The following is a 13,300-nucleotide window of genomic DNA, read 5'->3' as shown; positions in this document are numbered from 1 at the left end:
CCCCTCTTAGTGCAGGGGTGCATTCCAAGACCCCCGTGAGTGCCTGAGGCCGTGAATTGCACCGGACTGTCCACATATACAATCTTCCCTGTACAGACCGTGGTAGAACTTAATTTTGTGAATTAGGCACAGTGAGATGAGCTACAGCTCGTGAAAGAGACCAGTTGCAATTATCCAGGCATACTGCTTGCTACTCCTCGCTTTCTTGCCCTTCACAGATCCTGCCTTTTTTACCAGTTGAAGGTTCGTGGCAACTCTGGGGTGAGCACGTCTGTGAGTGCCGTTTTTCCAACAGCCTTTCTGTCTCTGTGTCCTATTTTGGTAATTCTTGCAATATCTTAGACTTTCTGATGATTTGTCATGGTGATCTGTGGTCAGGGATTATGACTCAGCTCGAGGAAAGCATTTTTTATCAAAGTGTTTTAATTACGGTCTGTGCATTGGTTTTTAGACCTAATGTTGCACACTTTAATAGACTACAGGGTAGCATAGACCGCTTTTATGTGCACTAGAAACCACAAAGATCACTTACTCCCTTTATGGAGATGTCTGCTTTCTTGCGGTGGTCCGGAACCGACCCCAGACCTCCGAGGTGTGCCCGTAGCAATGTCCTATAATACGAGTTACCTGAGTGGTGTGTCTCCCTCGGAGTTCCTTACTGTCCTGCTCTCCCCACTTCTTAACAGTGGTGTGAGACTATTGAATGCCTTCCCAGTGAGGTGAAGGCCTGTGATGGAGCGTTAGTCCACTGCTGACCTGAGGCTGTGTCAGGAGAGGGGCGGCAGCTGCTAGACCGCGGGGACCGAGGGCACTGAAACACGGACAAGAGGGGATGGCTGTACTCAGAGCTCTCTGTACCTTCCCTCCAGCACTGTGTTGGGCGCTCAGGGGCCCCAAGGGATGCGAAAGCTTGGGAAGGTGCAGGTGCCCAGCTCCTTGTCCTGCCCCACAGCACTGACTCATTGCTCAGTGTCCCATCTGGTGGCACTGGCATACCTCCTGCCCACCATGCGCATCCTCCCACAGCGGCGTGCTTTGGCCGGCTACTGGCCGGGTCGCGGTCCTTGTGCCAGGCTGTGGGCCGTCTGTTAGAGGTTTGCTGCTGTTACTGTCCCTGTGCTGAAGAGGATGTATGTTTCTGTTTTGATAGAAGGTGCCAAGTTGGGGCTCCTGGGTGGCTCAGCTTAGGGTGGCTCAGCATCGGTTAAGCACCTGCCTGTGGCTCAGGTCACGATCCCAGGGTCCCGGGGTTGAGCCCTGTGTCAGGCTCCCTTCTCCCTCTGCCACTCCCCACTTGTTCTCTCTCTCTCAAATAAATAAAATCTTTAAAAAAAAAAAAAAGGTGCCAAGTTGCCGTCCAAAAAGTCATAGCAACATCATCAGTTTTGGCAAGCCCTCAGCAACTGCCGATTTAATTTTTTCCTAATCTGATGAAGACGTGGTGTCACCATATTCTAGTATGTCTTTAGTTAGCAAAGTTGAGCATCTTCTTCTGAGAACCATCCATTTGAAGAATTTAAGCTAAGGGAGTCTGCTTGTGCAGGTGCCGCTGAGCTGCTCTTGACGTGCCAAAAGTCTGTGGCCAAGGGACGGAGAAGCCACCAGTGTACACGTTTTCATGGGAAGTGCTGATATTAACGTTAGCACATTACATTTTTTAAAAGATTTTATTTATTTGTCCGAGTGAGGACAAGCAGGGGGAGCAGTAGAGGGAGAGAGAGAAGCAGACTCCCTGCTGAGCAGGGAGCCCAACATGGGGCTCGATCCCAGGACCCTGGGATCGTGACCTGAGCCGAAGCCAGACGCTTCGCCCACTGAGCCCCCCAGGTGTCCCAGCACAGTGCATTTTTTTAGTGTTGAAAGTTTGCATGCATTTTTGAGGAAAATGTAACAGTTTTGTGCTCTGCGTTCTTCTGTCCGGGGTAGGAAGGGGTTCACTTTCCTTATCTGTTGGGGTGTTCTGTGGAAATGTTTGAGAAGCACCAGGCGGTGGAAGGAGCTGCAGAGTTGCAGGACGGGATCGCGTTTGCTCAGCCATTTGCTGAGCCTTCTGGAGCCAACTGAGTAACCTGTTGGCTGTAGTTGACCTGCAGACAGCAGCCACAGGTGTGACTGGCGTGCGTGGCGTTCGAGTAACAGGTGCCGTGGGCATCCTGTGTGTGTTCCCTGCTCTTGAGCTTCCCCTCCGGGGCAGAGGGTCCCTGGAAGCTCAGGTTGGATGTCTCAGATGGAAACCCGAAGCTTCGCCGAGAGGGGCGTGGGCACTCCAGCGTTCACGCTCTGTCCTGGGGCCTCTGCACAGCCCGAGAACCCACCACCCGCTCCTCCCCTGGACAAGTGATGTAAAAGCCAACCTTTTGAGGGTGTCACCCCTACCTTTTCCAATCTGTGGCCGATGTGGGGAGTGACGGCCGAGGGATATGCTGGACGTTTTCTCTCGCTGCCTGGGACGGACGCAACATGGGTGCCCCAAGTCTCCTGTCTTGGCACCTGGGCCCACAGTCAGCAGGTGACAGGTACCACCTGAGTCGTAGCACCTCTCGCTGCCCGAGTTGCCCTCTGCTTTTCCTGAGTTGGCCTTGGGCTGGCACCAGCCAGCTGTTCCTGGGCAAGGCCCAGAGGCAGGCTGCCCATCGTTCCTGGTGTCCGGCGTCTAGTCTGCAGCCTGGAAGGACTGGCCGCTGCCTGCCCAGTGGCGTGTGAGCTGCAGCATCAGACGTTCACAAGGCGTCACCAGAGGCCTTCCGTCTGGACGGCGAGGAGGGCTGCTGGGAAGGTTGCTTTGACGAAGTCAGATGCAGTGTCACAGGGAGAGTGGACCCAATAGCCGTCAGCCCACGTCAGTGTTTAGGTCATCCATGATAGGAGGGATTGGGGATATTTTAAGTGTATCTTTTAATCAACCTTCCATATTCATTTGTTTGCAAGAAGCCTAAGACCAAACTTGAAAAATAGGCTGTGAAATAGGTTAGTGGCTGAAATGGCCATGGTTCTCCAAGCTTTCGGCTGAGAGGGTCGCTGGCCTTCATCCAGCATTGCAGAGGTCTTGAGGCGGCGGTGGTGGGTTCTGGGGAGCGTGCTGAGGGGAACGGGTCCAAACTATCTGGTCGTCTGGGAACATTCCCCAGGTAGGTGTTGATTTGCTTTGCTGTATTTTCCTGAAATGATGTAAAGACTCGTAATGACGGTAGCGAGTGTAGAAAGTGCAGGGGGGAGGAGAGTGTCTGGCTGTGGCAAGACGTGGTTTGCTTTTGGTTTGTAAATTCTTTGTCCGAGTGTGTCCTTCGTTCCCTGCCTCTCATTAGGACGTTAGGGGGAGCCCTACCCAAACCCACAGTTGGAGAGTTCATACACCCGCCTGTTGTAGGTGATGAGATCTCCTTAGAATGCATCACCAGCTAAGATTTTCTTGGAATAAATACTACAAAAGCAACCATTTAAAATGGTCTTTAGTAAAAAAGAAAAAAGAAAACATGCCAAGAGGCAGAGCAGTTGGTTAATTTTACATTCTGTAGATTATCATTCTGAACTGAAGTAAAGCTACTTGTGTAGATAGCTTCACTTTGGCTCAATCTTAAGAAGGAAGTAAGTGCGTTAAGAGTATCTATGGGCCAGTGTCTCCCTTCCTGCCTTCCCGTGAACACTCCCGGGAGCACAGAGCACTGAGAAGGGCCACTGTTTCCACAGCGCTCAGAAAGTCACGGGTGCCGGAGAACAGTACAGTGAACAGCTGTTGGTGCACGGGTGGCCCAGATGTGAAATCATGGCCACCATTCACCTCCCACGCAGGCGGGTCCCCCAGCGCTGCCCCGCGCCGTCAACCGCAGAGCACTGGCCGCAGGCTGACTCTCTGGTCTCTTGGGGCCACGTGCCCTCCCACCCATCTCCCCGCTGTCACACATGATGCTTGCAGGGTTTAGCGAAAGCAGGGGTTCTCAAACTTGTTCAGAGCCTGGAACCCCGCCGTGGTGGTGTGTATGTGCCGGGAGCCCGCTCAGCTGGAGGCCCCCGTAACCTCAGTAGCGGGCAGGATCAGGTGCACCACGTCCTGGAATCCAGCCCAGCATCCAACGGTAAGATGGAGTCTGTAGGAAGAACGACGGTGGAGAAAACAGTATCGCTGTAATTTTCGCTGAATTAGGAAAATCCTTGTGATTTAGGAAAGCAGTTTTACTGAATGGAGACCAGAGACCCGTAGGGGGCGCTCAGGAGTGTTTGGCGGGAGTTGGGCCTGAGGTGCGGGTTCGAACTCCCGCGGCAACGTCCAGGGCCAGGGCAGAATCTTCGTGTTTCCTGACGGTTACTTATTTGAAGTACAAGCCTGGGGCAGGATCATGTGTGACTTGACTTTTTTTACTTGGTTAAACTGGTTTTTTAAGAGCAGTTTCAGGTGTCACAGCAAAATTGAGCAGAAAGCACGTCCCATACCCGCACCGCCCCCACAGCCTCCCCCAGCATCCGCGTCCCGCACTGCTTTGATTTGTCGTAGTCCTCTGAGGAGTAGCGAAGGTGGTCTGAACATGCATTTGCTTCTAAAAGTACAAACTCCGTTATGGTGACGAGTACCAGAGCCGTTATGTGTAAAGCCGCCTCTTCTGTAGCCCAAAGGATGATTTTGCAACAACAGAAATAAAACACACACAGACTTGCTGTGCTCTCCTGTCTTGAAGTTGTCACTTGTGTGGCTGCGTTATATGGGTTAGTTATGAGACAGGCATCAGGCTCCCGCCTGGCCAGTGTGGAGAGTAGCTATGAGGCCATGGGCTGCTGAGGAATCCTTGAGGGAATTTTAAACTTACAGATGCGGGGGACACCTGGGTGGCTCAGCCAGTTAAGTGCTGGCTCTCGGTTTCAGCTCAGGTCATGATCTCAGGGTTCTGAGATCAAGCCCCGCATTGGGCTCTACACTCAGCACAGAGTCTGCTTTTCTCTCCCTCTGCCCCTCGCCCTGCTCACGGACACCCTCTCTTTCTCTCTAAAATAAATGAATAGATCTTTTTAAAAAGTGAAATAATAAACATCAGGGGCGCCTAGCTGGCTCTGTCGATGGAGCGGGTGACTCTTGATCTCAGGGTCGTTAGTTCAAGCCCCATGTTGGACATAGAGAATGCGTTTAAAAAATTACAAACGTGTTATCCTCAAAATGAATAATACAGTAATCTGATCCACACTCTAAAGGGGTATTTCTGGCCATTATGAGGTGGAGAATGCATTCGGAGGACAGAGTGGGTAACTTGGGTGTGAGATTGTGGAGCCCTGAAATGGTTGGGGGAGGGAGACACGGAAAGCCTGTCACTGTTAACAAGATGTGCAGGGTGACAGGCAGAGAGGAGTGGGGACAGCACCTTGCTTCTCTTGGTGGTACTTAGGATGGGGAGGCGTATGGCACGGTGAGCAAGGGAACAGGTTTGAAAGGAAGAATCTAGAGTTGGGCTGTGAGTGTGTTCTGGTTGAGATATTTACTGGACTGCTGTGTAGAGAAGCCATGTAGCCAGGTGGGTAAGCAAGTCCAGGGGGTGAGGTCAAGACCAGAAACGGGATTTAGAGTCATTGGCATATGGTTGGATGGAAAGCCATGGCAACAGATGAAATCACAGGGTGGGAGAGAGGGAGAGGGAATGAAGACCTGGCACTGGGCCCAGACTGAGTTCTTGGGAGTAGAGACATGGAGGAAAGGGGAACACAAGTGCGGTATCTCAGATCTCTGTAACATGGTGCTCAGTAAAGTAGGACGTGAGACGTAATTTCCATAAGATCATAAAATGTTTGTAGTCCTCTAATAACGCAAGGATTTAAGGTAACAAGATACAAAATTAACACACAGGAGTCCATAGCCTTCATTGCCATAAACGACAATCTGAAGATATAACGGAAGAGAAAAATCCCATTTACAATGGCAATAAAGATAAAATACTTAGGAATAAACCCAAGGAGATCTATGCAAGATCTAGAGCGGACAAAACTTTAAAACACAAAAGACATAAAAGTAGACACAAACCAGCAAGATGGGCCTTGTTCTTGGAAGACAATATCATAAAGATGTCCATTTGCCTAAATTAATTTAATTTTATTTTTTTAAGATTATATCCACCAATTTATTACTTTATTCTCTCTTATTTTTAGTTCTTTACATATAAAAAGTTAAAATAGCAGAACAATACACAATCTGGACAACGATGAATCATATAAACAGACTTGGTATGTAGCCACTTTAACATAAAGACCAACTCCGCTCCAAAAAGCAGAAAGTTTCCCACTCCCTAAAAAAACATATCAGTTGCTATTGTTTTAATGGTCAGAACCATTTCTAACTTCATCATCCTCTCTCTCAATCTTTCTTTCTTTTCTTCCTTTCTTCCTCTCCTCTCTTTCTTTCTTTCTTTCTTTCTTTCTTTCTTTCTTTCTTTCTTTCTTTCTTTCTTTCTTTGATAGTAGTTTTGACAAGTGCCTTTGTAAGAGGAATTAATCCACTTGGAAACTTGGCAGTTTCCAAGTGTTCTATTTTCCTTGTAAGTGTCCTTGCAAAGTGTGTGACTGTAGAGCTCAGGGCTTAGAATGGTCGTGTCTTTTCTGATTTTTCTGTTGTCTGCCATTAGTTTTGGCTTGCCTAAATTAATTTTAAATCTAAGAGGATCCCAATAAAAATACCAACAAGCTGCTTTTCTGGAGCTCCACGAGTTGACATTTGAGTTTGTATGGAAAACTACATGTGGAGGAAGAGCGAAGGAGACACGGGATGAAAGCCCTGCTTGGTCTCATGGTGCACCGTAAAGCCCCGTGCATAAAACCGTGCACTGCAGGCACAGCAATGGATGGGCCCGTACAACGGACTCAGAAACCTGAAACAAATCCAAGTGCGTGTGGAAACTCGGATGTGATAGGAGGTGTGTCTCAAATCACTGGAGCCAAGACCGGTTTTTTGAACAGCAGTGTTGGTTCAACCGGGTAGCTGTTTAGACAAAGGTAACATTGGGTCTGTACCTTACATCACACGCAGGCAAGGACTCCCATCAGAGATGTGAATGTAAGAAATGAAACCAAACAGGTGATGGGAAGAAAACTTGGGTGAATTTCTCCAAAACTGGGAACGGGAAAGGCTTCCTCACAATGGTGCAAAAGTCAGATGGATGAAGGAAAGAGTTCATAGTGGCAAAGCGCGGTTGCATGGTGGAGAACAGCATACACGAGACCAAAGGACAGGTGACAAACGAGGACAAGGTATTTGCAACATAGGTCACAGATAAAGGTTGATATCTCTAATACACAAAGAATGTACACACAGAGGGGAAAAAAGCTGAGAAACCAGATAGGAAGATGGGTGAAGAATGAAGTGACGTAAGAGTATATAAGGATGGGGCCGCCTGGGTGGCGCAGTTGTTAAGCGTCTGCCTTCGGCTCAGGGCGTGATCCCGGCGTTATGGGATCGAGACCCACATCGGGCTCCTCCGCTGGGAGCCTGCTTCTTCCTCTCCCACTCCCTCTGCCTGTGTTCCCTCTCTCGCTGGCTGTCTCTCTGTCAAGTAAATAAATAAAATCTTAAAAAAAAAGTGTATATAAAGATGATCCTGGGGAGTAGAAAGTGATGTTCCACCTCACTGAGTTAGGAGAGATGGAAAGTAAGACCACACCGAGGTTCTGTTTCTCAGATGAGATGAGCAGAAATCCAAACTTGAGTGGCATATTCCATTGACAAGGCTGTAAGCAAGAGAGAAGTCCACACATGGCTGGTGGGGATGCCAAATGTCCACCATTATGGAGGAAAATCTGGCTGTACCCAGCAAAACTATATTTGGCAAACCCACCCCTAGGCGTCTACCCTGAAGGTATACCACCACCAATAGTAAAATATACGTGTGCACGATTGTTCATCGCAGCACAATATACAATTGGCAGAGCTGGATACTGAATGCCTGTGTATGGATACTGATTAGATGAGCCAGGGTAAGTCCACCCACGGGGCCCCACGAAGCTGTAGGAAAGGATGAGAGGATGACTCTAAACTGATGGAAGATTTCCAGGATGGACTGTTGGCTTGGAGGAGCATGGTGCAGAAGAACGTGTGCAGTGCTGCCTTCTGTAGAGGGGAAAGCAGAAAGAAGCAAGCACACATCTGCCTGTGGCTGGTAGAAGCAGCTCAGAAGGGATAAACCAGAAACTAATGAAGTTGGCTACCTATGTGGGGTTGGGTGGGTGGGAGTGAGGCAGGAGCGTTGGGAGCGATAGAATACTTTCTTGTTCAGTCTTAAGTTTTGGACTCCTGTTACTGTTTCACATATTCAACAAAGTTCAGCCAAGATGGCTGGGTGGGGAGCCCCGCGACTGGAGACACACAGATCCCAGCACACACAGCTATTTTTGACATGAATAACATAACCACATTTATGGGGGAACAAACATTTTTTTTCTCATGATAAGAACCCCACGAAATTCACCATTCTAACGATCTTAAAGTGAATAATTCAGGACCACTCAGTACATTTGCAATGTTGGGCAATCATCAGCATTATCTAGTTCCAGAGCATTCTCAGTGTCCCCAAAGGAAACCTCATACACATTAATACTCCCCATTCTCTCCACAAGAGCAGCGCCTGGCGACTACTGATCTACTTTCTGTCTCTGGATTTGCTTGTTGTAGACATTTCATGTAAATAGAATCACACAATATGTGGTTTCAGAGAGCCTGTGACTTCCCTCTTGTGCGCCCTCCTGCTCACTCGCTCCAGGGAAGACAGCTGCCATGTGACAGGGAACTCAGGGAGGCCTTTTGCCGATGGCCAGTGAGGACTGAGGCCCTCAGCCCAGTGACCTTTGAGGAGTGAATCCTTCCAATAGCCACACGTGAGCTTGGAAATGGACTGTCCCCCGGACAAGCCTTCTGATGAAACCACAGCCCTGGCAGACACCTTGACTTAAGCTGTGTGAGGGACCGTGAGTCAGAGGCACAGGGCTAAGCTGCACCGGTCTCCTGACCGCTCAGAGACTGTGACATGAAGCTGCTAAATTTATTGTTTTAAACTGCTAAATTTTGTGTTCATTTGGTATGTAGAAATAGAAAACAAATATGATTTTCTGCCTTTTGGATTTGGGGGGCAGCATAGACCCTATTTAATATGACCACCATCCATTTATTAGGAAACTCGGAAGTCTGTTGGTGTTGAGTGAGGCCCAATCCAATTTGTGGCATAAGCTCTCCTGCACTGGGGCCCTATAACTTGGAAGGTCCAAAAGACCTAGAGAGGTACATACATGGTAGATGAGACTGTGTTTGGTCCCTGGCACCATCCCCTAGAGCTTGGCACAAAGCCGTGACCTTTGCTGCAGAGAATTACACACCATGCTAAGGGGCTCTGGATGTGCTACCCGGCCTTAGCGATGGAGCACCTGGCCATGGACAGCATACTGATGAGGGAACGGAAGGCAAGCTGAAGACAAAGCAGAAGCTGACACCCTGCACCCCCCCCCCCCACCATGGGATGCATGCAATGTTCCTCAGGCACTCCTGGCTGCCCTAAAGGACAAAGAAACAGTCCTTACAACCCACAGCCCATTGACAAGTCCTTGAAACAGGCATGGTGACATTCTTCTAGGAACTCAGCTGCCTCAATGTTAATACTTCGCTAAGGGCAAAAGGCAGTCCTGGCCTGATCCCCTCCCCTCCACCAAGATCCTGTAAGTCTACTTTAACGTATAAAAATTCCTTTGGAAACTTCCTTTATCTCTAACCGCTCCCCCCCCCCGCCAAGATACGTGTTGGCAATCATCCCCCAAGCATATGGCCCACCGATATACATCTGAAGGGTCTCATGACTAAGGTTTTATTAGACAGTTATAAATGACCCTCTCCCAACAGTAGCCAGCCCCCTCAAGGTCCTGGAGACCTTGCTTCCAAAATTCCTTAGAAACTTACGCTATCCCTAGCCCCCTCCCCACTTGAGGGTATAAAATAGGCCATTCCTCACAACCCTGGGGCAGCAGCTCTTTCTGCCCACGGGTCCCGTCCCCGTGCTTTAATAAACCACCATTTTGCACCAAAGACGCCTCAAGAATTCTTTCTTGGTCGTCGGCTCCGGACCCCACCCCACTGAACCTCATATATATTCCCCAACCTCATCAATACTAGTATGTGACTGGAGCTGTCCATCAGGAGCCGGACATTTTCAGACCCATGAAGTTACAACGTTGGGTGAGCGTGTCGGCAGTCCATTGAAGGGTGAAAATGGCACCTTCTTTTTCTTGGTTTTCTATCACATTGTGTTGTCTCCTTGTGCACATAGCTGTTTCCTATTGAGTGCTGGACATAATATACATAATATATGCTCATAATATATAATGAGCAATTATAATTTGGTCTATGGGATACTATACTTTTCTTCTAGGAAGATTTTACCCTTTCTTCTTTGAGCAGGCTAGCAGCGCCAATAAACCCTGATTGCCTGAATGCAGTCAGAAATTGAGGTGAATTTAATACGGATTTTATGAAGCCCCTGCAAGGCTGGTCTACCCTGGTCATATTGACTCTTACAGTGTAGCTGTTCAGGGTCTCAGCTCAAAGATGGGACCTTACTAGAACCCTCCTCCTTAGCAGCCCTAGCCCACCAAGCCGTCAATCCCTGTTCAGGTTCTCAGCCTTCTTGCTGCCTCTTCCAGAAGCGACTGACCCCTGAGTGGAAAATGTTGCTAAATGTCAGGTGTAGTACTCCGCGTTTCCTTTTTTTTTTTTTTAAATATTTATTTATTTATTTATTCGACAGATAGAGACAGCCAGCGAGAGAGGGAACACAAGCAGGGGGAGTGGGAGAGGAAGAAGCAGGCTCATAGCGGAGGAGCCTGATGTGGGGCTCGATCCCATAACGCCGGGATCACGCCCTGAGACGAAGGCAGGCGCCTAACCGCTGTGCCACCCAGGCGCCCCTCCGGGTTTCCTTTTGCCCCCTCAGAATATTTCACTCTGATGGCGTAAAACAGAACGATTATCTTTCAAGGTTTTTTATTTTTAAGTGATTTCTACACCCAGTGTGGGGCTCAAATTGATGACCCCAAGATCCAAAGTCGCATGTTCCCCCGACTGAGCCAGCCAGAGAGCGGATCGACCGGAGCCGCACCCGACCCGGGGGAGACTCGAGGGGAGCGACCGCACCCGCACCGAGAGCGGGGAGTGGCCCGAGCCGCACCTGCGCGAGTGCGGAGCCACCCTCGCACCTAGAAGCAGAGGAGGCGCCGCAGAACTACACCTGCTCCCGCTGCGGCCCCGCACTGCCCGCCCGGCGCAGCGCTCCCGTCCCTAGACCCCCAGATGCTCCGAGGCAGCGGGAGTCACCCCACTCGGGCCCTGCCAGCCACGTGGGGCCGCCCGGGCGACCCCTAAGCCGGCGACCGCATTCCCGGGGCTCCACCTGTGCGGCGTTCATTGTGCACTGTCTATAGTTACGGCATCTTCAGTTCATACCAATGAGTTCTGTTTAAGACGAATCTGGCGCGCCCAGACAGACCGCTGGGGGCCGTCCGCCTGGGGTCTCCCGGCCCCCGCGGCCAGAAAGGAGGCGCTGTGCCCCAGGTCCCGAGGCCCGCGCAGGGGGCGTTGCTAGGCAACGCGCGGCTCCCGGCAACCGACAGCGCCCAGAGATGACGCCACCAGCCCGCGTCCGCACCTGGGCCTGCCCCCTCGCGGCTGCCGCATGCCATTGGTCGGCGGGCAGACAGAGGCGTGCCTCGGCCAATGGGTGACGCCGCTCCGGAGGGCGGGACCATATTACCAGGGCGGTGCGCCTGCCGGAAGCCCGGGTAGGCGGCCACGCGAAGGTAGGCGAGGACTGCGGGGTCGGGGGTCGCGGGTCGCGGGGTGGCTCCCACGTGGGTGCGGGAACCGGGCGGCTAGCGGAAGGGACCGGCGGAGTCCCGCAGAGGGCACGCGGGCTCCGAGCCTCCGGCTGCTCCGGGCTGTACCCCCCCGAGCCTGGCATTCCCTTCGCCACAAACCGCCCCTTAATTAAAGCGTTCGGGGCTCCCGCGCGTCCGCCTGCCCCGGGCCCGGGCTGGCCGCCGAGCTCGCGGCGGAAACGACGCCGACCTGGGGCGCTTGCGTTCTGAGGGGACAGAATGAATAAGTAAGGTGGTGGTGGGCGCCTGCAGGAAAATGAGGCGGAGCAGGGCGCGGAGAGCGGGCCGCGGTAGTGTTGGCAGACGCCCCGGGGTGGAGTGACCCGGAGGGCAGCAGCAGCCTTTGCGGCGAGAGCACGGGCCGGCGGGCGGGGAACGGCGATGGGCGGGGGACGTCGGGCATACACTTGCGCCCGCAGGCCAAGATGAGGTCGCGCGGACGACTCCCCGGGCGAAATGGGAAGCCTTGGGAAGGTGTCCGGCAAGCCTGACTTGGGCATTCCCGAGTCATTCTGCATGCTGTGTTGGAAATGGACTGGAGGAGCAGGGGGCTCTTGAGAAGTGCAGATGGGAGGATAGTGGTACAGGGAATGAAAGGTAGTCACCGCCCTCTGGACAAGGCCAACGGGGTTAACAGTGTGTCCGATACCGGAGTGGTGGGACACCGCAGTCTTTAGCTTGAGCTAAAATCTGGATTTCACCAAGTGGCCATTCGTTGAGAGGACAAAAGCACAGGAAGTTGGGTTTGTGGAGGACGATCAGAAGTGTCGACTTTGACGCGTTGTGTTTGAGATGATGTGTGAGGGTGTAGGTGATACAGTGTACTGGTGCAGTTCAGGGAGAAGTTCGCCGTCACCAGTGGATAGTTGGTGTTTAGAGCTGCAGGACTAGGTGAGATAACTTAGAGAATGAATGTAGGCAGAGAGGAAAGTGGGCTCGAAGACTGGAGTTCTTTAGTGCCGACGGTCAGGGCAGTGAACGGGTAGGAGGAAAAGCAGATGGTTGTGGGGTCTGTTTTGGAAGCCAAGAGAAAAAAAGAATGTGGAGTGAGAAGTGAGCATCAGTTATCAGATGCTGCTCTTAGGTCAAATGTGAGTACTCGGAATCTGCCGTGGGATTTCATGTCTGCGAGTAGCAAGCCAGACTGTAGGTAAAGAGGTAAGGCTGGATTTTAATCAGTAATAACTGTTGCAGTAGGGGTAAGAGCTGTATGAACTGAACACACCTTGGATTTGTGCAGAGGGAACTGAGGGAATAGTGATGGAAGGGGGAGCGGCACTCAGTAGACTTAGGAAGTGAAAGACTGCAAAACCCAGGGTGGGCGTGTCTGTCCATGTGAAACCCATTTGGGTTTGCTAAGTGGCACTTATCAAATGTGGCCTCCTGCCCTTCCACAGGGCTGTCCCATGGGGCCCCATCTTCA

The sequence above is a fragment of the Ursus maritimus genome, unplaced genomic scaffold (genome assembly GCF_017311325.1).
Source record: "Ursus maritimus isolate PB19 unplaced genomic scaffold, ASM1731132v1 scaffold_2, whole genome shotgun sequence".
NCBI classification, from domain to species: Eukaryota; Metazoa; Chordata; class Mammalia; order Carnivora; family Ursidae; genus Ursus; species Ursus maritimus.
Note: the sequence above shows the minus strand (reverse complement) of the source record.